Source organism: Artemia franciscana, chromosome 11, assembly GCF_032884065.1.
Source record: "Artemia franciscana chromosome 11, ASM3288406v1, whole genome shotgun sequence".
Taxonomy (NCBI): domain Eukaryota; kingdom Metazoa; phylum Arthropoda; class Branchiopoda; order Anostraca; family Artemiidae; genus Artemia; species Artemia franciscana.
In genome coordinates this window covers 36,807,150-36,833,566 of record NC_088873.1, presented here as the reverse complement: position 1 = coordinate 36,833,566, position 26,417 = coordinate 36,807,150, and the positions used below count along the sequence as shown (strand labels likewise).

Below are 26,417 nucleotides of genomic sequence, written 5' to 3'. Positions count from 1 at the left end.
AAAGCGCAATGTTTCGTCCTTTTTACCGGCCACAGCTTGAAAAATGTTTATTTTGCATAGAAAAAGCGTTTACCAAGATTTTTAACATACAATGTATCAAATATAGATGGCATTAATTTAAACAAAGAAAAAATGAAGAAACAATTTCAAAAATATATAGAACTATAGAAAAATTATAAAATAATAATAATTTCAGAGGGTCACATACTCTATCCCCCCTTCCATTTGTGTAAGTTTCTATTTACAATCCTATTAAATACTCAAATACACAAAAAGCGCCTAAAAATCAACCTACTATTATGCTTTGTCTTTAAATTGCAAGTATATTGCATATGTTAAATTATATTGTAAAAATTTAAAATAACTATTTCATAGTAGTTCAACAAATGCATATACCAAATCCTATCTCCACTTTGCATAAGTTGCAGTTAATAATCTTATTAAATGCTCAAATAGATAAATAACGCCTGAAATCAACCTGATATTATGCTTTGGATTTATAATACGAATATATTGCATATACTGATTTATATTGCAAAACTTTAAAATACCTATTTCATAGTATTTCAACAAATGCATATACCTAATCCTTTCTCCACTTTTCATAATTTTCCGTTTATAATCTTATTAAATGCTCAAATAGATGAATGGCTCTTGAAATCAACCTGGTATTATGCTTTGCATTTACAATCCAAATATATTGCATAAATTGATTTATATTACAAACTTTAATATAATTATTTTATGGAATATCGACAATTGCTAATATCACGTACAAGAATCTCCAGTTTGAAAATGCTTAGAAATCAATTAAACTCTTTACTGCTTCATTATACTATTTGATTTCAAGAGAACAAATCAGTTATATAAATCTCGTCACACACGAACAAGCTTCTTTCTTAGTTTCGTCTTTAAAACGTAAAAGAATCCTATGTAAAAACCTTATAATTTAATGCTATGATGACATGTCTAAATATATAACTAATTTGAATATTCCAAAGCAGGTTTTGTTTATCAAATTTATTTTGTTCAAAGCCCTTTGAAATGAAAATTAAATTTCAGACCGTCTCTTTTGTGATTGATTGAAGATATCGCATTCAGTATGCCTTATTCGAACTCCATTACGATTCTATTCTTGTTTGTAGCTTTTGAATTAAAATTCCAGTATTTTGAATTACTATCCTAATGGCTCTTCCAAATTACGTCTTTAACAATGTCATTCAATAACAATATATGGTAGCAATATACAACGACTGAATAAGAACTTGTGGTAACACCATGATTGATCCCTTCCAAAAAATTTAGCCTATCAGCCGAACGATCTGCATCTGATCAGGAATCCGGTCCATTACACTGTATGCTACAGCGTCCCCATGTAGACAATAGGAGTACGAATCTACCAATGGTGAATATAATGCGTGTCTAGTATGCTAGGTAGCTTTGTGTTTTACACTGCTACCCTGTTAGGGAGGCGCTAAATTATTAATTTACATGGGTAATACTACAGTCTGCCCGTGTAGACAATTGGGGTACAGATCTATAGCCCAAAAGTTGCATCAAATTCAATAGTGAATATAAAGTGTATATAGTACGCTTGGTAGCATTGTGTTTTACACTGCCAACCTGTTAGGGAGAATCTATTGCAAATATCAATTGTTAATCACATTATGAATTTACATGGGTAATGCTACAGCCTGCCCCTGTAGACAATAGCGGTACGAATTTATAGCCCAAAAGTTGCATTATATTCAATAGTGAATATAATGTGTTAAGAGTATGCCAGGTAGCTTTGTGTTTTATACTGCTACCCTGTTAGATAGGCGCTAAAGTGTTAATTTACAAGGGTAATGCTACAACCTGCCCCTATAGACAATAGCGGTATGAATTTATAGCCCAAAATTTGCATTACATTCAATAGTGAACATAATGCGTATAGAGTATGCTAGGTAGCTTTTTGTTTTATACTGCTACCCTGTTAGAGAGGCGCTAAAGTGTTAATTTACAAGGGCAATGCTACAGCCTGTCCTTGTAGACAATTGGGTTACGGATCTATAGCCCAAAGTTGCATTAAATTTAATAGTGAATATAGCACTTGTATTAACTTAAATAGGTAATATGAACCGAAAAATGATACTTACACAAAAGGGTTTTTCAGCTCTTCTGTTACGTAATTCAAGTTATTCCTATAAAAATATTTAATGAAAAACTGTATGAAACAAACAACCAGCAAAAAAACATGCCAGGTAAAAAAAGAGCATGCACAAGAAAGAAGGCCCGAACCCCCCCCCCTCCACTGTCTTAAGAGAAGGCTAAAAGGTAGAGATACCTTTGTCAAAGTATCATAAAGGAAGAAATAAACATACATATCAAGCAATGAAATTATGTCATATTTTCTGGATAGAGGTGTCTTATGCTCCAGCTATAAGGCTATCTCAGATGTATTTATAAAACTTTATTTTATGATTCGTAAAAATTAAAAGATAAAATTTTTATTATATTTGGATTAAATAATAAAAGATACAAAATTAAAAGATAAAATGTATATACATTTTATCAGATACATTTATATATGTTGGAAATTAAAAAAATAACATATAGCCAAATCGGCTTCAGATTATTTTTTGCATTGAAATTTTACTGAAATCTCATTAAACTTTACTGAAAATTTATAATTACATGACTAAGCTAAACACCTTATGTTCATGGCTCACTGAAAGTGACAACCAAGCGGTCTTAGAGAAGAACAAGAAAATGTACGACCTGACTGGTTTTAGGACAGGGGCCTGGGATAAGTGAGTGTTTTCATTGTGTTTGAAATAAACGAATACATTTTCAAATCCAATCTAACAATTAAGATTTCAAAACAACCTGGGAAGTTGATGTTTGCTGATAAAACCAGATTCTTTTCCTTTATCAACTTCACTCTGAAGAGAAGAATCCAAGCACCCTCCATGATAAGGCTAGCTAATATAAATAACTAATATAAACTAATATAAATCAGCGAAATCATATTGAAGAAGCCAATCATCAAACTTTTATCGATGGAAATTAAAGAGGAATCACTAAAAACTAAAATCAACAGAGTGGGCTGCTGCCCCCTCAAACCCCAGTTGTGCACAAGTAAATTTAGATTGCATAAAAAAAACCATAGAACAAATCAACTGAATGAAACTTTCAGCCAGTGAAAGCCAGAAAATATACAGATATTTATACCAAAAATAAACAAAACAAAGCAAAAAAAGGAACACTTAAAAAGTGTGTTAGGTCTCAGGAAACAAAAAACACACCCTTAAACACCTCTCTACTAATGGCGATAGTACTCATGAGCATCATTATGTTAAGTTACATTGTCAATATGTTAAGTATTATAGTTTGTTTTTTAGTCAATTGTTCATTGAAAAATACTAATGTGATAAGCCATGCTAGGTTGACGTTGTTGTCAGGTTATTCTTACGATACATGACCCCAAGTCATCGTAAATGTGAGTTTTTCTATATATATGCACATGAAAGCTTCTTCCCTAGACGTATAGGGAAAAAGGTACTGTAATTACACGGTATGACGGCTTTGGGATATAAATACCCTATGAATCGGTATCCTCTGGTAGAGGAAATTCTGTGGTTTTCGTTTTCGTGATTGCCATGTTTCTTCCTAATATGTTTCAACGTTGCTCTTTATTTTCATGTTGGGAAACTTGTGTTTCTATCTAATATAAACAGAAAAGGGGTTAAAGAAAAAGGGGACAGCTAATTAATAATATCTCCATGAAGATTCCTACTTTAGCATCAGGGATGACATTTTATTGAAGACTCAGGGAGGCTAAAAAAAGAGCCGTATCCTTATAGTGCAGCCTTGTGACTTTTTTTTTTTTTTTAACTTTAAACGCTTTAATCTCTTAGCTGGGGCTATTCTTATCAAAGGAGCTAACATTGCCAACCGGGGGCATAGTTCCAGCATTTTTGTTTGGGGAGGGGCAAGAGGGGTCCACATCAGAACAGTCAAGGGACGTGAGCCATTTTTGTCCAAATTATTGGCAGGGAAACTGCCCCCCTCCCTTGCTCCTCCCAAATTTACGCCACTATTACCAACTATTGTTAATAATACAGGTTCCGCTTTCCGTTTATTTACTAAAAACTAAGGGAAGTAGTAACCAGGGTTGCAACCTTTGTATTATTCCTGTCGATATTCCATTTTAGCACTTTTAAGTTTTGACTAACAAAATTTAGTTTATAAATAATCTTAAGAATACTCTTCTAGGCATTAAAAGTTAGATTAGTGAACATATGCAGATATTAAATCTGAAAAGAGGTTTCTTTTTAAAGACGACAAAGCCAAGCGGAAAATTTTTTGGCCTGAAATAAGTTTTTTTCTTATTGGTAGCAACCCTGAGCATGTGCCTTGGCACCAAGCAAATGACATCCCTGCTAGCAACAAGAAAGTAAGCAATATAAAAGAGAGGAAGTTATTGATGATCAATACTAACCAATCCCCAAAAAGGGAGGGCACAGACGACAAGGTGCCTTCCTAAAATATAGAAGTAATTAGTTGGGCAGAGCCCTAAAAAAGGATATAGATATATTTGCCTTTTTCTCAAGCAAATAGAGCTGGACACATGTAGCGTTCACGCCATCTAAAAAAAGGCCGTGTGTGTTCCAAAACTCAATTATTATTAATGATAATTAGTCATTCATTATGGTTTTCGTGCCAAGAGAATAGATAACACAAATTTGTAGGCAATTTTCATGATTATAAATGCAATACTTGTTGTTAAATGTTTTTTTTTTTTTACTTTAAGCATTTTGCGGGCTAAATATGTTGTTAGCTGCCATCTTAGGCTGTAGGGGAAAATGAATAATTTGCATTTTAGAGGCTAAATATGATGTTATATGCCATCTTAGGCTATAGAAAAAACCAAATAATTAGCATTTTAGGGTCTAAATATGTTGTTAAGTGTCATATTACATTGTGGGCAAAAACAAATAATTTATGATGTTAACAATAATTCATTTCTCGAACCTTTCTTAGCAATATTTTTTGTTCTAGAATTTTTGCTTTTTATCAAGCACAAGCTATACGTATTGCATTGAAATAAACAAAACGTACTGAAAAATTATTGCAATACCTTATTTATATTATATGACAACTATTCGAGTCTTTACTCTTCGAGTTCTCTACAAAACTCAAATCGATGTTCTTTACACTGCAAATTTAACTTATAAGGTTTCAAAGACTGCACCAGAAAGGTTTCTGGTGCATAAGGCACCAGAAGAGAAAATCAACAGTGCTGTAAAAATGTGTAATTAAAGGATCTTAACCGGAATTTCAGTAACTTTGAACTGTAATTTATAATTAAATGAAAATTAATTTTTTAAAGAAAGTGTCACTTCAGTCTTTATTACAAACATCAAGTGTGAAAAGAAGAGGCATGACTTGAAATTAGTCGACGGAGAAATCACAAACAGATTTTGTGCGTTTTCAACATTGTAGTGACTAAGTGATGTAAAAAATACAAAATAAAAAAAATTATAGGAAAATCATCTTTTAACTTTTTGGCAAAAATAACACTCTTGCCCTCATTACGCCAATTATTATTACCGCTTACAGTTTCCAGCTCAAAGAGTCTCTCGAAAGCAGTAAAAGCAAAAGTGAAGGACATATTTTGCCTTTTTGGCAAAAATAACGTTCTTGCTCATATTACTCCGATCACCGTTACTACTAAGCATTTCCAACTCAAAGAGTTTTCGAAAGCAGTGAAAGCAGAAGCAAAGTACATATTTCACCTTTTTGCTAAAAATAACATCCTTACCCTTATAAATCCGACCACTGTTATCGCTAAGCATTTTTAACTGATAGAGTTTCTTGTAAGCAGTAAAAGAATATATTTCAACTTTTTGGCAAAAAGTTCTTTTGCGTATTACTCCGATCATAGTTACAACTAAGCGTTTTCAAATCAGTCTCTCAAAAGCAGTGAAAGCAGAGGCGAAGGATATAGTTTGCCTATTTGGCAACAATAACATTCATGCTCTTACTGCTCCGAACATCATTGCCGCTAAGCATTTTCAACTCATAGAGTTTCTTGAAAGCAGCAATAGCAAAGGCGAAGTACATATTTCGCCCTCTTCGCAAAAAAAAGTTCTTGCCCTTATTACTCCAATCATTGTTACTAGTAAGTGTATTCAACGCAAAGAGTCCTTCGAAAGCAGTGAAAGCAGAGGCATAGGCCATAGTTTGCCTATTTGGCAATAATAACGTTCATGTCCTTATTACTCCGAACAGCATTGCCGCTAAGTGTTTTCAACTCATAGATTTTCTTGAAAGCAGCAAAAGCAGAGGCGAAGTACATATTTCGCCCTCTTAACAAAAAAACAGTCTTGCCCTTATTACTCCGATCATCGTTACTACTAAGCGTTTTCAACTCAAAGAGTCTCTTGAAAGCAGTGAAAACAGAGGCATAGGACATAATTTGCCTATTCGGCAATGCTAACGTGCATGCCCGTATTTCTCCGAGCACCATTGCCGCTAAGTGTTTTCCACTCATAGAGTCTGTTGAAAGCAGTAAAAGCAAAGGCGAAGTAAATACTTCGCCCTTTTCACAAAAAAACGTTCTTGTCCTTATCACTCCAATCATCGCTATTGCTAAGCCTTTTCAACTCAAAGAGTCTCTTGAAAGCAGTGAAAACAGAGGCGTAGGACATAGTTTTCTCTATTCGGCAATGCTGACGTGCATACCCGTATTACTCCGAGCAACATTGCTGCTAAGCGTTTTCCGCTCATAGAGTCTGTTGAAAGCAATAAAAGCAAAGGCGAAGTACATACTTTGCCCTCTTGACAAAAAAAACGTCCTTGCCCTTATTACTCCGATCATCGTTACTGCTAAGCCTTTTCAGCTCAAAGATTCGCTTAAAAGCAGTGAAAACAGAGGCGTAGGACACAATTTGCCTATTCGCCAATGCTAACGTGCATGTCCGTATTACTCCGAGCACCATTTCCGCTGAGCGTTTTCCGCTCATAGAGTCTGTTAAAAGCAGTAAAAGCAAAGGCGAAGTACATACTTCGCCCTCTTCACAAAAAAAACGTCTTGTCCTTATCACTCCGATTTATCACTACTGCTAAGCCTTTTCAGCTCAAAGAGTCTCTTGAAAGCAGTGAAAACAGAGGCGTAGGGCATACTTTGCCTATTCGGCAAGGCTAACATGCATGCCCGTATTACTCCGAGCAACATTGCCGCTAAGTGTTTTCCACTCATAGAGTCTGTTGAGAGCAGTAAAAGCAAAGGCGAAGTAAATACTTCGCCCTCTTCACAAAAAAAAACGTTCTTGTCCTTATCACTCCAATCATCGCTACTGCTAAGCCTTTTCAGCTCAAAGAGTCTCTTGAAAGCAGTGAAAACAGAGGCGTAGGACATAGTTTGCCTATTCGGCAATGCTAACGTGCATGCCCGCATTACTCCGAGCAACATTACCGCTAAGCGTTTTCCGCTCATAGAGTCTGTTGAAAGCAGTAAAAGCAAAGGCGAAGTACATACTTCGCCCTCTTCACAAAAAAAAACGTCCTTGCCCTTATTACTCCGATCATCGTTACTGCTAAGCCTTTTCAGCTCAAAGATTCGCTTGAAAGCAGTGAAAACAGAGGCGTAGGACATAGTTTGCCTATTCGGCAATGCTAACGTGCATGTCCATATTACTCCAAGCACCATTGCCGCTAAGCGTTTTCCGCTCATAGAGTCTGTTAAAATTAGTAAAAGCAAAGGCGAAGCACATACTTCGCCCTCTTCGAAAAAAAAAACGTTCTTGTCCTTATCACTCCGATTTATCGCTACTGCTAAGCCTTTCCAGCTCAAAGAGTCTCTTGAAAGCAGTGAAAACAGAGGCGTAGGACATAGTTTGCCTATTCGGCAATGCTAACGTGCATGCCCGCATTACTCGGAGCAACATTACCGCTAAGCGTTTTCCGCTCATAGAGTCTGTTGAAAGCAGTAAAAGCAAAGGCGAAGTAAATACTTCGCCCTTTTCACAAAAAAAAACGTTCTTGTCCTTATCACTCCAATCATCGCTATTGCTAAGCCTTTTCAACTCAAAGAGTCTCTTGAAAGCAGTGAAAACAGAAGCGTAGGACATAGTTTGCTCTATTCGGCAATGCTGACGTGCATACCCGTATTACTCAGAGCAACATTGCTGCTAAGCGTTTTCCGCTCATAGAGTCTGTTGAAAGCAATAAAAGCAAAGGCGAAGTACATACTTTGCCCTCTTGACAAAAAAAAACGTCCTTGGCCTTATTACTCCGATCATCGTTACTGCTAAGCCTTTTCAGCTCAAAGATTCGCTTAAAGGCCGTGAAAACAGAGGCGTAGCACATAATTTGCCTATTCGCCAATGCTAACGTGCATGTCCGTATTACTCCGAGCACCATTGCCGCTGAGCGTTTTCCGCTCATAGAGTCTGTTAAAAGCAGTAAAAGCAAAGGCGAAGTACATACTTCGCCCTCTTCACAAAAAAAACGTTCTTGTCCTTATCACTCCGATTTATCGCTACTGCTAAGCCTTTTCAGCTCAAAGAGTCTCTTGAGAGCAGTGAAAACAGAGACGTAGGGCATAATTTGCCTATTCGGCAAGGCTAACATGCATGCCCGTATTACTCCGAGCAACATTGCCGCTAAGTGTTTTCCAATCATAGAGTCTGTTGAGAGCAGTAAAAGCAAAGGCGAAGTAAATACTTCGCCCTCTTCACAAAAAAAACGTTCTTGTCCTTATCACTCCAATCATCGCTACTGCTAAGCCTTTTCAGCTCAAAGAGTCTCTTGAAAGCAGTGAAAACAGAGGCGTAGGACATAGTTTGCCTATTCGGTAATGCTGCATGCCCGCATTACTCCGAGCAACATTACCGCTAAGCGTTTTCCGCTCATAGAGTCTGTTGAAAGCAGTAAAAGCAAAGGCGAAGTACATACTTCGCCCTCTTCACAAAAAAAAACGTCCTTGCCCTTATTACTCCGATCATCGTTACTGCTAAGCCTTTTCAGCTCAAAGATTCGCTTGAAAGCAGTGAAAACAGAGGCGTAGGACATAGTTTGCCTATTCGGCAATGCTAACGTGCATGTCCATATTACTCCAAGCACCATTGCCGCTAAGCGTTTTCCGCTCATAGAGTCTGTTAAAATTAGTAAAAGCAAAGGCGAAGCACATACTTCGCCCTCTTCACAAAAAAAAACGTTCTTGTCCTTATCACTCCGATTTATCGCTACTGCTAAGCCTTTTCAGCTCAAAGAGTCTCTTGGAAGCAGTAAAAACAGAGGCGTAGGGCATAGTTTGCCTATTCGGCAATGCTAACGTGCATTCCCGTATTACTCTGAGCAACATTGCCGCTAAGCGGTTTCCGCTCATAGAGTCTGTTGAAAGCAGTAAAAGCAAAGGCGAAGCATATACTTCGCCCTCTTCACAAAAAAAACGTTCTTGCCCTATTTACTCCGATCATCGTTACTGCTAAGCCTTTTCGGCTCAAAGATTCTCTTGAAAGCAGTGAAAACAAAGGCGTAGGACATAGTTTGCCTATTCGGCAACGCTAACGTGTATGCCCGTATTACTCCGAGCAACATTGCCGCTAAGCGTTTTCCGCTCAAAGAGTCTGTTGAAAGCGGTAAAAGCAAAGGCGAAGTATATACTTCGCCCTCTTCACTAAAGAACGTTCTTGCCCTTATTACTCCGATCATCGTTATTGCTAAGCCTTTTCAACTCAAAGATTCTCTTGAAAGCAGTGAAAACAGAGGCGTAGGATATAGTTTGCCTATTCGGCAATGCTAACGTGCATGCCCGTATTACTCTGAGCAACATTGCGGCTAATCGTTTTCCACTCATAGAGTCTGTTGAAAGCAGTAAACGCAAAGGCGAAGTACATACTTCGCCCTTTTCGCAAAAAAAAGTTCTTGCCCTTATTATTCCGACCATCGTTACTACTAAGCCTTTTCAGCTCAAAGAATGTCTTGAAAGAAGTGAAAACAGAGGCGTAGGACATAGTTTGCCTATTTGGCAATTATAGCATTCATGCCCTTGTTACTCCGAACACCATTGCCGCTAAGCATTTTCAACTCATAGAGTATGTAGAAAGCAGTAAAAGCAAAGGTGAAGTACATTTTTTACGCTTTTGACAAAAGAACGGTCTTGCCCTTGTTACTCCGATCATCGTTACTACTAAGCGTTTTCAATCCAAAGAGTCTCTCGAAAGGAGTGAAAGCAGAGTCGAAGTACATATTTTAATCGTTTTGGCAAAAATAACATCCTGATCTTTATAATTCTGATCATCGTTACCGCTGAAGTTTTCAGCTCAAAAAATCTCATGTAAACAGTCTCTTACATGTACATATTTCATATTTGTGACCAAAATAACATCCTTGCCTTTATAAATCTGATCATCGTTGCCGATAACCGTTTTCCACTCAAAGAGTCTCTTTTAAGCAGTGAAAGCAGAGGCGAAGTACATATTCCGCCCGCATATGTTCTTGCCCTCATTACTCCGACCACCATTACCGCTGAACGTTTTCAGCTCAAAGAGTCTCTCGAAAGAAGTGAAAGCATAGGTTGTTAGCCACTGCACTGCAGTAGCTACTAATAGTGAACAATATATGGTTGAATATTGGACTTTTATGGAGCATAGATGAATGGGGAAGAATAGAAACCTGAATAATTTTTTGTTTGAGATATTACGATTCCATGTGCTTAATAAATGAACTTTTGTGCAGAAGGCTTAAAGAAGTCCTCATTACTAGTTTTGATCTTAATGCCTGGCCGAAAAAATGTCGGGCAAATTTTAACTTTCGTTGGGCGAAAAATTGTTACAGGGTTTCTTGATGTTTTTTTTTCTATACATGATTATGAAAAGTGTTTTCGGGTATAATTTAGATTGTACATAGTCAAATTGCTTTCCCATCTTTATCAGCCCATGTTTAATTGTAAAATGTTTGTTTTTGTTCTCAATTCTGTTTTCAAGGGTAAATTGCTGAAGTGTTCGAAGTTAGTTCAAAAATTGTTGTTGACAGCACTTAAAATTCTTGTCAAAGTATGTAAATCCAGAATTTGCCAAAGAATAAACTGCTAGAACCAACCAGATGGAAATTTGTTTGAAACAGCGTAGTTACACAAAAATATTTCGGAAAAAAATTCTGGAAAATTCTTCAGAATCATTAATATTTAGAAAACAGAAATTAAATTTCGATGGCTCAAAACCTTTCCCCCAAAGAGTAACTTCCCGTGGATGCCAAAATTTTAAAAAAGGAAAAAGTAAGTTTGAAATTTTTTTATGTTGGACAAAAATATCGTAGAATATTAAAACTAATCTTAATATTTTACAAATCTTACAAATATGCAAAAGAATGCTTGCCAAAGATAAAAACTGCTAGAAAGAACTAGATGAGAATTTGTTTCAAATTGCCTAGTGACCTAAGAAGCTTTGGAGAATGTTTCTTGGAAATTACTTCGGAAGCATAAATAAATAACAAAAGAAATCTCAACTTCGATGTTCAAAAGCTTTTTCCCGAAGAGTAACTTCTCGTGTGTGCCAAAAAAAGTCAATGAAAGATAAGAAGATCATACAATATTTAAAAAAAGCTTACAAACGTTATAAATATACACAAGAAAGTTTTCAAAAGACTAGAGCTGCTAGCCCAACTAAATGGGACCATGTTTTAAATTGCGTAGGGACCCTAAAAGCTTACGAAAATTGTTCGAATTGTTCTAGATAAATAAATTTGTTCCAAAATTTTTTCACAAAAAGTAACTTCTCACAATTTCAAAAGTACTAAACTGAATTTACACAGGAAATGTGAAACTAAAGACTATGACCAAGGCCGTATCTAGGGAAATGGGTTACCAGGTTTGCCCCTCCCTTCCCCCTCAAAATTTTTTCCAACGCGTAAAAAAGTAACAAAATGCATATAAAAATATTTTTTATGCGTTTTTAAAACATCTCCCCCAGAAAAATATTCCCCACTGAAAAAATCCTGATGCAGCCTTGATTGTGAGGTATGAAGGCCAATTTTGAAAGTGAAAATTTTGAAGGTTCTTGTTATTCAAGGAAAGTTTTTCAACGCGCTTAAAATCACTTTCTAAGTAGGAAAAAGAAAGTAAACCAAAGATTGAAGTAGCTAGCACTGAGCGAGAATTACTTTATAATTGTGTTGTAGCTTATTAAGCTCCTGGAAATTAATTCTTAGAATTTCTTTAGGATTTTGCAAATATATTAGAAAACAGAAATTCACTTAGGATGTTCAAAATTTTTCCCAAAGAGTAATATCTCGTGTGTGCAAAAATTTTAAATTGGAAAAAACTAAATCTGAAGTTTTGCATTAAAGTAAGGGTATTAAGTTGAAACTTTCAGGAGCTGTTGAAGAACTATTGTAGAGCCCCGCTTAGGGGTGTAAAGTTATAAATTTTAGGGAGGTATAATTTAAACAAAGAGACAGCAGGTGCATCCAAGTTATCAAAAGGGCCAATCTGGAAAAGTCTCAGGAACGGTTCAGGGTAATACGTTGCAACTTTTAAGGAATGTCGAGGGGAGTGTTGAGCTAAATCGTATAATGTTATATGCATTCAGGGTGCCCAAAGGGCATATACGCAATATCTCAGGAACTGCCAAGGGTGTTAAGCCAAAACTTTCATGGAATGTCGAGGAGGCTGTTAAAATAAATAAAGAAATCACCATATATACCCAGATTGCTAAAAGGGCGTATGTGCAATATATCAGGAGCAGCTGAAGGAACTAAATTGAAACTTCCAGGGATGGTTGAGGGTAATCTTGAACTAAATTAAAAGATAATAATCTGGATTGGGTTTTCAAAATGGCGTATCTACAATATCTGTACCCTTGAAATGAATTAAAAGACACAATAATCATCCAGGTGGCCTAAATGGCGTATTTGCACTGCTTCAGGAACGGATACGGATATTATGTTGAAACTTCCATTGAATTTTGAAAAAGATGCTGAGCTAAACCAAAAGGCCCTGTATGTGTCCACGTTGTCAAAAAGTAGCCTCTACAATGTCTCAATAACAGCTAATTACGCGCAAATTAGAAGTTTCCAGGAATGCTAAAGAGTATGGTGCAGTAAATGAACAGACCCTATGGGCATCCAGGTTGTCAAAAAGGAGTTTCTGCATTGTCTCAGGTTAAGAATAATGGTATTAAATTAAAACTTTTATAGAATGTCTATCGAGATGCTGAACTTTATCATAAGATACTACGCGCATCAAGGCTGTCAAAAAGACGTATCTGCAACGTTTCAGGAAGAGAGGAATGTTGAATTAAATCAAAAGAAGCAGTGATCATCCAGGTGGCCAAAATAGCGTATTTGCGATATCTCAAAAATGGGTACGAATATTCAGCTAAGACTTCTAAGGAATTTGAGGGGGATGTTGAACTAAAACAGAAGACCCAATGTGTGTGCAGGCTATCTAAATGAGGTATTTTCAATATTTCAGGAACAGATAAGGAAGCTGACAGTTTCAGAGATTGTTGATGGAGACGATAAGGTAAATCAAAAGACCCTATGTACATCAAGGTTACCAAAACGGCGTATCTGCATTGTATTAGGAATAGGTAATGATATTAAGCTGAAACTTTCAGGGAATGTTCAGGAGAACGTTGAACTAAATAAAATAAAAAATAGTTTGTGCATCTATGCTGTCAAATTGGCGTGCCTGTAATATCTTAAGAAGGGCTAAGGTTTTCTTTTATGGACTGATGAAGGGGTTGTTGAATAAATCAAAAGGCTCTATTTGAATTCGGGTTGTCAAACTTGTGTATCTGTAATATTTCTGGAATGGATAATGTCATGAAGTTGAGACTAGTCAAGGCTGAGAAAGTAATGTAAAGGTAAAGAATACATCATTGGACTATGTAGTCCCTATCGGCAGTGCTGAACTCCGTGTCATTGCCTGTGCAATGACATCCTGTGCTTTCCACACACCCTTCTTGTTTACCCTCCCCAGATTTCTCGAGGTACCCGTTTAGAGCTGAGTCGAATCTAGCTGAACTTACAGATTCACGCCACTGACCCTCGTTCCAGAAATAATAACCATTGACACCAAGACTCGAACCCTTGTCCTCAAGGACGAGGAATTTCAAGTCTAGTCTGGAAACCACTCGGCTAGGACGCTTAGCTAAATTTTTATTTGGTTTTGAGAAGGATGTTTAGCTAAATCAAAGGACACTACGGGTATTCCTGCAGTCAAAAGGCGTACCTGCAATATCTCACGAAGAGCTAAAGTCATTAAGTTAAAACCGTAAGGAAATTCTGAATTAAATCAAAAGACACTATGTGTATCCATATTATCAAAATGGCGGATTTTCAATACTTCTGATCAGCTAAGTCATAAAGCCGTACCTGTAATATCTGAGGAAAGCTAAAATCACTAAGTTAAACTTCTAACTTAAGACGGATGTTTAACTAAATCTAAAGACACTATGTGCATCCAAATTGTCAAAATAACCGTATTATTTATAATATTAACCAATAAAAGTACTTTGGCAAAACAAAACGAAAAGAAACTAATTTAAAAATACTTTCTGAAAATTTTTTGAAAGATAAGCAAAGAGCCATATGAAAATCGAAACGAGCAGAAATAATTCCAATAATAACTCACACTTAAAATGGCCAGAAAAGTAAAGAGCCATATGAAAAGGCAAAACGAGCAGAAATAAGTCAAAGATAATTCAAGCTTAAAACGGCCAGAAAAGTTAAGCCATATGAAAAACCAAGAAGAGTAGAAATAAAACCCTGGAATACTTTGGACTTTAAACAAAGAGAAATTACGATCAGTAAATAAATCAAACCCAAAACGAAAAAACATAAGACAAGGAACTTAATAAAACATAAAGATACCAGACACCGAAGTACGTGAATAAATAGATCCAGAAACGAGTAAAAATTAAATGAAGAACCAAGTCAAACTTTTCAAAGATAGAAATTAATGCAAATGGGATTAGAGCTATTGACCCCTCCCTATATACCTTGTAAAAGCTAATGTGTTCTATGCACTTTTAAGGAAACCAAATATATTTAATTTAGTATATAACTATAATAAGAAAATTCAAAATTAATTAAATTAATAAAATTAATTAAAGTAAATCTTGAACTGCCGAGATATCCAAGAGTTAATATCACAACATACTAACACTCCAGTTGATTTTCTCTAGTTCTTTGCAGTCATCTCGATTATTGTTTTGATCTTTTTTTTTTTATTTTTAGTTGATATTTTGACAAATTAAGAAAATCGTTCAAAATAAATACATATTTTCAATAAAGCGCAAACAAGACAATAGCCTTTAGAAGGTTTAGACAGGGGAGGGCGTCAGTAGCCCTGCTCATGGATGTAGTCATTTGTCTGTGTTGAGTTGGACTTGATTATTTAATTTAAGTTTTGATTGCTTTTGGATTTACTTATATATTTATACTGGCATCTGTTATTTGTTTGTATAATGGCTATTTAATTTAGCTTCTGTTTGTTTTGTGTTTGATTAGTTCATTAATAGTAATTACTCTGCGTTTAAAGTTCAAGATATTAAAGGGTTTTATTTCTGCTCGTCTTTAGTTATAGCACAGCTCTTTAATTTTCCCTAAAAACTCTGTTTTCTGGATAATTGGGTCAATATTTTTTTTAATTAATCAATCAAAATTAAATGGTATAAGAAAATTTACAAGAGAAGGTGAATGTGATCTTGATAAAAATTAAATCATCCAGTTCAGTACATCCAAACAACTTAGAGCGGAGGTTTCAACCGATCTTCTATGGAAATTTGTTATTTCATTATTTTTCCAGATTATTTCGTTATTTCGTTATTTTTCGTTATTTTTCCATAAAGTATAGTTATGTTAGTTGTTTATTCCTAAATTATAAGTTTTACCAGGGGTGACCATGTCGAACCAGTGGCTACAAGTGTAGAAAGACGACTCGATTTCATGAAACTTTAATAGATCTATTTTACAGTCAAAAAAGAGAGAGAAATTGTGCCACATCATAGTGCCATTTTCTACCTTTTTGTGCTATAAAACAGCAATGTTAATTAAACAGGGACAAAACTCGTGAGGTAGTCGATTTTTAACATGCCACGCATGTTAAAAATGCAGACATTAGACCTCACATTTTTTTTTTGGGGGGGGGGGATATTTAACCATCCTTTTCTGAAGCTTCAAATGAATAACATCTGTTATATAAGGCTTAACGATACTTGTCTCTATTGGATGTTTACAAGTGTGCCAACGTAGTGCATTACACCCTACTGCCCCGCAACCCCCCGCACTGACCTTTAAAAGTGGGAAGCTGAATATCTAGCTTTTGAATTATTCTAAACCGACTGAATATTTCCCAATTTTAACTTCATTGCCTTTTTGACAATTTTTATTCGTTCCGAGAGCCAAAATGGTTATTTGTGCCATGAAATGGCAGAAAAAATTACTTTTCTCGTTGTGCGATCTCTTTTGGTGCTTATAAAGGACAGGAAAATTTACTTCTAATGAACTCCCCCCAGATATCCTAGGATCAATACTTTGCTACGATCACCCCTGAAAAATAAATACAAATGGCCACACGTCTCTTATCTACCTTCTCGAAAAGACTACAAAGTTTCACATTTTTGTAGAATGGGGCTTGGATCCCCTACAAAAAGGTTATCTGATGAGCTGAATCTAATTGTGTGATTTTCATTAAGATTGCTTTACTTTTTTGGAGTGTATCACCCCCCCCCCTTTTGAAAATTTGGCAAATTTTCTCAAATTCTTAGGTTTTGATGGGTAATTTTATACTTAATGATCTTTCAAACAGTTCGTGGTAATCAAACAGTTCGTGGTAACGAACTGTAGTAAGGAGCGACCCGGCTCAATAGTAAAAGAAACTCTAAAAAACGGAATTTCAATGCTAAAAGATATATCAAAAGAATCAGATTTTTATGCTGATTTTAAATATATAAGTTTCATCAAATTTAGTCTTTGCCTTATTTTAGAAAATAGGGGGTAACACCCCCTAAAAGTCATAGGATCGCACGAAAATCGCACCATCGGATTCAGCGTATCAGAGAACCCTATAGAAAAAATTTCAAGGTCCAATCTACAAAAATGTGGAATTTCGTATTTTTTGCCAGAAGACAAATCACGGATGCGTGTTTATTTGTTTTTTTTTTTCCCAGGGGTCATCGTATCGACCAAGTGGTCCTAGAATGTCGCAAGAGGGCTCATTCTAACGAAAATGAAAAGTTCTAGTGCCCTTTTTAAGTGACCAAAAAAATTGGAGGGCACCTAGGCCCCCTCCCACGCTCATTTTTTTACGAAAGTCAACGGATCAAAATTTTGAGATAGCCATTTTGTTCCGCATAGTCTAAAACCATAATAACTATGTCTTTGGGGATGACGTACCCCCCACAGTCCCTGGGAGAGGGGCTGCAAGTTACAAACTTTGGCCAATGTTTACATACAGTAATGGTTACTGGGAAGTGTACCGACGTTATCAGGGGGATTTTTTTGGTTTGGGTGTGGGGTTCAGGGGAGGGGGCTATATGGGAGGATCTTTTCTTGGAGGAATATTTCATGGGGGAAGAGAAATTCAATCAAAAGGGCGCAGGACTTTCTAGCATTACTATAAAAAAAAAAAAACAATGAAAATATAAACATGAAAAAGTTTTTTCAATTGAAAGTAACGAGAAGCATCAAAACTTAAAACGAACAGAGATTATTACGCATATGAGGGGTTCTAAAAATACTTTAGCATATAGAGCGAGGTATTTAGGAGGAGATAAATACTTAACTCTTTATGCTAAAATTTTTTTTAAGTAATTTTAACTATTTATTCTACGGCCTTTCTGATTCAGGGGTCATTCTTAAAGAATGGGGACAAAACAAGATTTAGTGTGAAGAGCGAGGTATTAACGAGGGGACCAACCCCCTCATATATATAATCAAAAATATAAGAATATAAAAGTTTGTTACGTAAGTTAATTATTAAGTTGCGTATTTTTTCACTAATAAAAACGTTCGTTAAAAATTAAAAGATCTAGTTGCCTTTTTAAGTAACCGAAAAATTGGAGGATAACTAGGCCTCCTTCCCCACCCCTTATTTCTCAAAATCGTCTGATCAAAACTAAGAGAAAGCCATTTAGCCAAAAAAAGAATTAATATGCAAATTTCATTTTAATAATTTATGTACGGAGAGCCAAAATCAGACATGCATTAATTCAAAAACTTTCAGAAATTAAATAAAAAAACAAGTTTTTTGAAATGAAACTAAGGAGCGACATTAAAACTTAAAACGAACAGAAATTATTCCTTATATGAAAGGGGTTTTTCCTCCTCGACGCCCCGCTCCTTGCGCTAAAGTTTGATTCTTTCTCGCAACTCTACTTTTTAAAACAATAAAAAACTTTGCTTGCTCCTTACGTAAAGTTTGGTATTACAAACTGTACGAAAATATTAATCCGACAGTCAGAAAAGTTTGGGAAAAGCCGATTTAGCTGGTACGTAAAAGAAAAATACAATATACATCAGTTAGATATTGAGAAGCCACATTTGTAATATACAAAATATTAATGTGGATAATTAGGACAAGGGTAGTTCCGGTGGCTCGTTATGGTTAACAATTATGGAGGTCTTAGAAGCTAGAGAAGTATAAGCCGCTACATTATTGTGTTTACATTATGATGTTCTAACGGATTTCTAGAAGCTAGTGCATGGAAAAATTAGCTTTTATTAAGATAGACGTAGAATTCATTAAAAAACTTGAGGCTAATTTCGGATTTGTAAACATGGCAAGATATTGGAGGAAATCACTGAATTGCCACAAAAAGATACCACTAGCGTAAACTAGTGGCCAGGGTTCATCCATTTTCCTAAAATATTTTTCAGAGGAAGAGGGGGGAAGAGGGTCAATAATTAGGACAATAGATTTCACTTGATAATTTGAATAAGAATTGACCAGAAGTTTAGGAAAACTTTGTCTTTTGAAGCGAAGCCTGGCCCCGAAGCCCCTCCCCCACTGCGTACATCTCTGTCTGTTCATTGAATTATTTTTTTTGTTAAATTATGATAGTTGTACAAATTATGAACTGATAGAGGATTGGAATGAAACTAAATAATTGGATGTTAAACAAAAAGCCTGTCATCTCCGAAATGGGTGGTAGGAGGTCGTAAGGAAGGATTTAAGGAGAATTGAACTTTTTATCATAGTGTAAATAGGGAGCCTTTGAATAGAATGGGATGGAGGAGGAGCTTGCGCATTTATGTTGGTTTCAGACGGCTTGGTGTTGCAGTGAGCTTGTTAGCAGTATTAATAAGACTTGAATGAAGAAATGGTAGTATGTTAACTAAGTTGAAAATATTTAGGAAGGTCAAGAAATTTAGTCATGGCAGATAATAGAAGAAATTAGAAGAAGCGGTGAAAATATATTGCTGGGTTAAAGGGAGAATCTATTGTCTTAAAGATAGGTTTAATAAAACAATTGGGTTATTGAATTAAAAGTAGGATGTATGCCTATCAGAAAAAGTAAAAAATATGTTGATAATATTAGTAAAAAGAGGACCGGTACTCATGCTCATTTCGTTAGTTTCGTTTGATGTGTAAGCGTGAAATATTGTAGCATTGAGCCAAAAATTCAACTTTTTCAATTAAATAAAATATAAAAATTGGACCTGAAAACATATGACCCTCGCCACCACCCTAGCTCAATACACAGACTTTTTCAATAAATTTGACTGTCCTATGAAAAAAATTCACAAACCATACCATAATTTGTCCAAGTGTGAATGGAGTGGAAAATGGAGGGTGAGGGTTTCGGGTGAGGGGTCCTAAGGTAAACAAGATAACGAAAGTAGTATCCCTGTATGCACTTTAAGCAGGCCCATAACCACTATTATTTTCTTCTTTAGTGGTTTCAGACAATGAAGAAGGTTTGACGGCGATTCCATTAATACCCCACCTACATAATCAAACTCATAGATGGTGTTATTGTTAACTACAGTTAGAAATGGTGCCGTGTTTCCTTTCCAATCTCAAATTTTTAGCTTCTAAGTAGTTTTCCATTGAATTTATGAAATTTATGTCTGATGTGTGAATCGAACGCGAAACCCATTGTTTCCTATAATAATAGAACGACACGTTATTCGACTGAGCTAGCAAGCTGTTGATGATATAATGTTCTTAGAAATGCATTCTGGGCAATCAATGTATTGTTTCTGGGACGCTGGACTACTGATGTTAAGCGTCACAATATAATAACAAGTTAATTGTGCAATCGATTTCTCAATTAGAGTTGGATATATGGTAACCCCAACCAGTGATTTGTTTCCGGGCACCTTTTTTGGTATCATTCCGAGAATATGCATACTATGGTGATTTGAGATGCTTACTGGACAGACATATTCTTTTGATGGTTAATGAAATTTACTTCAATCTCCGAAATTGTAACGAATACAACCGATCAGGTTTAATTTTTGTAATGTAGTGATCCTGAGCACACCTGTTTTCCATTATCGAGGCTTACGCATGAGTTTGGGTCCCTCCCATTGCCCTCCAAGGCCCCATGTTCCACTCAAAGGCCTCGAGCCCTCCTGAACCAAAACGGACCAAACTCAAAATCAGCTAAAATAATGTAACCTAAGTGAAAAACAACTGTCGAAAGCATGCTTAGCAAGCAAGTCAATGTGACATGGCTGCCTTCAAAATAATGCCAACCATGTCAGGAAATTCTCAGAAACAAACCATAAAGTTCTCGGAAACAATGATTTGTTGGAATGGTGTCAGTAAATTCCGCAGAAAAAGATCGCTGAAAAAAAATCTTGTTGACTTATCTGTAGCTTTTGAAAGTTTCGTTGACATGTCATTGATTTGCGCAAACTTTGAAAATACATCTCATTTTATTAATAATATTTGATCACTTAAGAAACTTGGCTTTTAGATTTCATAAATGATTGAAAACGATTAAAATAAATCTTATTTTATTAAAAATATTTTAGTATTTAAAAAACCTGCGTCATAGTTTTCAAAATTAAGAATACATACGGATAAGATACATTTGATTTTCATTCATACCATACGATTATTTAAGAAACTTGGGGTTTAATTCTTATGAATAGAAATGCAAACAGTTAAATTACATCTTTTTTTGTCAATAATATTTGATAAATTAAGAAACTTGGTTTGATTTTAGAAATATGAACGCAGACAGGTGAAATAAATCTAATATTATTAATAATATTTGATTATTTAAGAAACTTGGGTTTTAGCTTTCATAAAAAGAACGCACACGGTTGAAATATATCTTTTTTTATTGGAAACATTTGAGCATTTAAGAAACTTGGGTTTATATTTCAGAAATAAGAACATGAATGTTTAAAATATATCTCATTTTATTAATAATATTTGATCATTTAAGAAACTTGGGTTGTTTTCATAAATAAAAACACACACGGTTAAAATTCTACTGATTTTATTAATGACTTTTTATCATGTATGAGAATTGCGGTTTAGTTTTCATAAAAGAGATCGCGTACGATTAAAATTCCTCTTATTTTATATTTATGCAGTTAAGAAACTTCGGTTTTTGATTTCAGAAAAAAGAAAACACGCGGTTAAAACATCTAATTTTATTGCACGTATTTGACCATTTAAGAAAACTTGGGTTTTATTTTTCACAATAAGAACAAATACGGTTAAAATACATTGGGTTTTATAATAATATTTGATCATTTGAGAAACTTAGGGTTTAATTTTTATAAAACAGAATGCACACAGTTAAAATACATCTTATCTTATTGAAAATATTGATTATTTAAGAAAATACGGTTTTAGTTTTCAGAAATAAGAATACATATAGTTAAGTACATCTGATTTTATTAGAAATATTTTATTATTTAAGAAATCTTGGGTTTTGTTTTTCAGAAATAAGAACAAACACCGTTAAACACATTTAATTTTTTAATAGTATTTGATCATTTGAGAAACTTTAGGGTTTGGTTTTCATGATTAAGAACGCACGCAGTTAAAATATATCTTGTTTTGTTGTAAAATATTTGAGTATTTAAGGAAACTTGGGTTTTATATTTTAGAAATAAGAGCACATACGGTTAAAATGCATTTTATTTTATTATTAATATTTGTTCTTTTGAGAAACTTCGCGGTTTAGTCTTTATAAATAACAACGCACGCAGTTAAAATATATCTTATTTCAATGTAAAATATTTGAGTATTTAAGGAAACTTGGGTTTTATATTTTAGAAATAAGAACACATACGGTTAAAAAAATATTTGATTTTATTAATAATATTGGAGCATTTGAGAAGCATGGAGTTTAGTTTTCAGAAATAAAAACACAAACGGTTAAAATACATCTGATTTTATTACTAATACTAGACCATTTGAGAGATCCTGGGCTTTATATTTCAGAAATAAGAACAAATACGTTAGGATACATTTTATTTTATTATTAATATTTGTTCTTTTGAGAAACTTTGCGGTTTAGTTTTTATAAATAAGAACGCACGCAGATAAAATACATCTTATTTTATTGTGAAATATTTTGACATTTAAGAAAGCACGGTTTTAGTTTTCAGAAATAAAAGCACACACGTTTAAAATATATTTGATCTTATTACTAATATTTGATCATTTAAGAAATGTGGGTTTTAGTTTCCATCAAAAAGACGGCACATGGTTAAAACATATCTTATTCTATTAAAAATATTTGAGTAGTTAAGAAATTTGGGTTTTGGATGAGACAAATAAGGACCCATATGGTTAAAATACGTTTGATTTTATTAGAAATATTTGATCTTTTCAAAAACCAGGGGTTTAGTTTACAGAAATAAGGACATATATGGTTAAAATAAATATAATTAAATCAAGAATATTTGGTCATTTGAGAAACTTTGGTTTTTAGTTTTTATAAATAAGAACACACATGATTAAAATACATCTTATTTTATTAAAACATATTTGAGTATTTAAGAAACTTGGCGCATCAGTTTCAGAAATAAAAGAACACGTTTCATAAATATTTTTTTTCGTTACTAATATTTGATCATTTTAGAAACTTGATTTTAAACTTTCATAAATATGAACACACACGGTTAAAATATATCTTATTTCACTATAAATATTTGAGCAGTTAAGAGACTTGGATTTTATATATGACAAATAAGGACGCATATGGTTAAAACACCTTTTGAATTTATTAAAAATGTTTGAGCATTTAAGAAACCTGGGGTTTAGTTTTCAGAAATAAGAACACATATGGTTAAAATACATCTTATTTAATAAAGAATATTTGATCATTTAAGAAACTAAGGTTTTACTTTGCATAAAAAGAAATGCACACGGTTAGAAAAATTTTATTTTATTAAAATATTTGAGCGTTTAAAAAACTTGCATTTTAGTTTTCAGAAATGAGAATACGTACGGATAATATATATTTGATTTTCATTAATAATATTTGATCTTTCGGGGAATGCTTGATCTTCACTTAATAAAAATGATGCAAGTGTTTATCCTTTCAATGTACAAAAGAATATTGATTTAAAACATACAATAAACTAGGTAGTTTCGATGACCAGCCATAGAGTACCAAGGGGGCAGCCGCATAAGAAATTCCCAAAAAACATTTTCCCTAGTCTAAAAAAATTTTAAGTCCCAAAAGATTTATAAGTCCCAAAAATTTGAAGTCCAAGAATTATAGGTTCCAAAATAATTCTCAATAATTCTCTATCTTATTTTATTGGAAAATATTTGAGTAGTTAAGAAACTTGTGTCTTATGTATGACAAATAAGGACGCTTATAAAATACATTCGAATTTATTGGAAATATTTGAGAATTTAAGAAATTTGGGGTTTAGTTTTCAGAAATAAGAATACATATGGTTACAATAAATCTGATTTAAATAAGAATATTTCATCATATAAGAAACTAAGGTTTTAGTTTGCATAAAAAGGAATGCACACGGTCAAAAACACATCTTATTTTATTAAAAATATTTGAACGTTTAAGAAACTTACGTTTTATTTTTTAGAAATAAGAATACGCACGGATAATGTACATGATTTTCATTATTAATATTTGATTTTTCGTGGAATGCTTCATCTTCGCTTAAAAATAAATGATGCAAGTGTTTATCCTTCCAATGCACAAAAGATTATTGATCCATAACATACAATAAACTAGGTAGTATCGATGACCAGCCATAGTATACAATGGGGGTAGCCAAATAAAAAAAAACATGTTCACCAGTTGAAAATTCTACGTCCCAAAAAAGTCTAAGTAAAAAAGAGGAGGGTGAAGAGGAAATCGTGGCTCTGGAGGGGAAAACAAGGCCCTGGAAGGAAATGTGGGGCCCAAACTCATGTGCAAGCTCCGGTAATGAAAAACCCTTATGCAGAGGACCATTACGTTAAGAAAACGGCACATGCCCGGTAGAAGTCTTTACAATTTTTGGAGAACAAAAGAAGTTTTATTAGCCATCAAGAAAATATTTCTATCCAGATAGTATCTCGAATCACCATGGTGTGCATACTTTCGGAATGATGCCAAAAAAGGTGCCCCGAAGCAAATCACTGATTGCATTTACCATATACAACTCCAATTGAGAAATCGATCACGCAATTAACTTGTAACGATATTGTGATGTTTAAAATCAGTTGACAAGCGTCCCAGAAATAATACTTTGATTGCCTAGAATGTATTTATAAGAACATAATATCACCAATGACTTTTTGGCTAAGTCAAGTAACGTGTTGTTCTTTTACCTAAGGAAATAATGGGTCTCTAGTTCGATTCATACATCAAACACAAATTTCACAAAACTTCAAATCAGGTTTGAACAAAACTTCGAATTTCACAAATCAGACATAAAACAGCTTAGAAGCTAAAAAATGTGAAGTTGGAAAAGAAAACATGACACCATCTATAACTGCAGTTAATAGTAACAGCATCTGGGAATTTGATGTTGTAGATGGCTGCATTGGTGGAATTGATATTAAACCTTCTTCGCGATCTGAAACCACTATAGAAGAAAAGATTAGTGACTTTGGGTCTGATTAAAGTCCATAGAGGGATAATACTAACGAACATAAATGAATTAAATGAAATTTCCTAACCAGAATGTCCAGAGCAACCTTGAAGACAAATATGAAATTATTTGAAATGTGGGCTTGATTCCAAACCCTAAACGTCTCCCCTACGCTTTATGCAGAAGTTTAACTTGCACTTTTTACACTTAACGAGCGACGTGTTTAAAGTGTCATAGCCTTCATTGATTAAAAAATTGTAATACTGAATACATTAGAAAAGTACGTAAATCAATTCTCAAATCGGTTCTGAATGGGAGGAAGGCTTCTGTGTCTGCAATGTCTCGCTCTTTGCCCTAAAGTTTAATTTGAGCTTCCCTTGAAGTATTTCAGAATACAAGAAATATAGAGAGTTGCAAATTACGAGTGAATATTTATGAAATATATATATTGGAATACTTCGGCTGAAAATTATATTGCTTAAAGCAAAGGCAGCCAATGAAACCTGAAAATTTTAAAGTCATTGTACTAAGCAGAACTTTTGCTTTACTGAAAGCTTATTAGAATGTACCAAATATAGCGCGTATATAAATACTAGGATTTATTTCCGTGTAATCTTTAGAGAAGAAACGTCCAAGAAATGCTGCTATCAGCAATGGAAACTCTTTTTCATCTTTATAGTGCAAGTGGGGGTAGTGGTGTTAGCGGTAGTTAGTGGTGTTAGTGGTGCTACCTCATATTCTTCTAATATGTTTCTCTGACGCTAAATCACAATGAAATATACCCAAGTATGATGATAATATAATGCTTTACAAACAAAATAGGGCTACATGTTTGCAGATTGGGGGGGGGGGGGGTATAGTATAGCGGTAGGTAAAGTATAGCGGGTCTACATACCTAATGTGTTAGGTACAATTATTCTGCATATTATGAAATTATTATAGCTTCATACTGTCTAGATACTTTACCCTCTCCCCTAGTGTACACATATATAGCCCAAATTATATGTTTTCCATCTATTCTGTCACTTCTTTTTGTCATTTCTCACGCTAAGCTGAAAGAAACTAACAAAAAACACCAGTTCTATAAGGTGTCAATGGATGAACAACATGAGAGGTAGGGGCTATATCATCCAAGTACCGTGACTGCTTCATATTTAATATGACTGTAGTTCGTATTAAGTTTTATAAAGCTCTTTCTGCTTTAATTTGAAAAAAAAATATTGCAACTTGAAATATTTTAGTATCTGGTCAATAAGTTCCAAATTATAAACTGGTATCTTGATAAGATTAATCAAAACTATTATCCTTTTTTGGAATCAGAAGTCTTGTAAAAACTGTAAATAATTGGATTTCCAACGAAACATTTTGCCGGAATTTAAACAAGTAAAAAAAAG

At 34.3% G+C, this 26,417-nt stretch overlaps 2 protein-coding genes across 12 annotated transcripts in view; one reads left to right on the top strand and one right to left on the bottom strand.

Annotated features, from left to right (window-relative positions):
• LOC136033177 (b(0,+)-type amino acid transporter 1-like) overlaps positions 1-2,266 on the bottom strand; it is a 48,864-nt gene extending 46,598 nt beyond the window's left edge. Inside the window, exon 1 of the mRNA XM_065713871.1 lies at positions 2,139-2,266. The gene's annotated coding sequence lies outside the window, so the exon portion shown is untranslated. The remainder of the gene's footprint in view (positions 1-2,138) is intronic.
• The window catches only part of LOC136033171 (GRB10-interacting GYF protein 2-like), a 461,255-nt gene that overhangs the window by 240,221 nt on the left and 194,617 nt on the right, over positions 1-26,417 (top strand). The gene's annotated exons all lie outside the window — the stretch shown is intronic.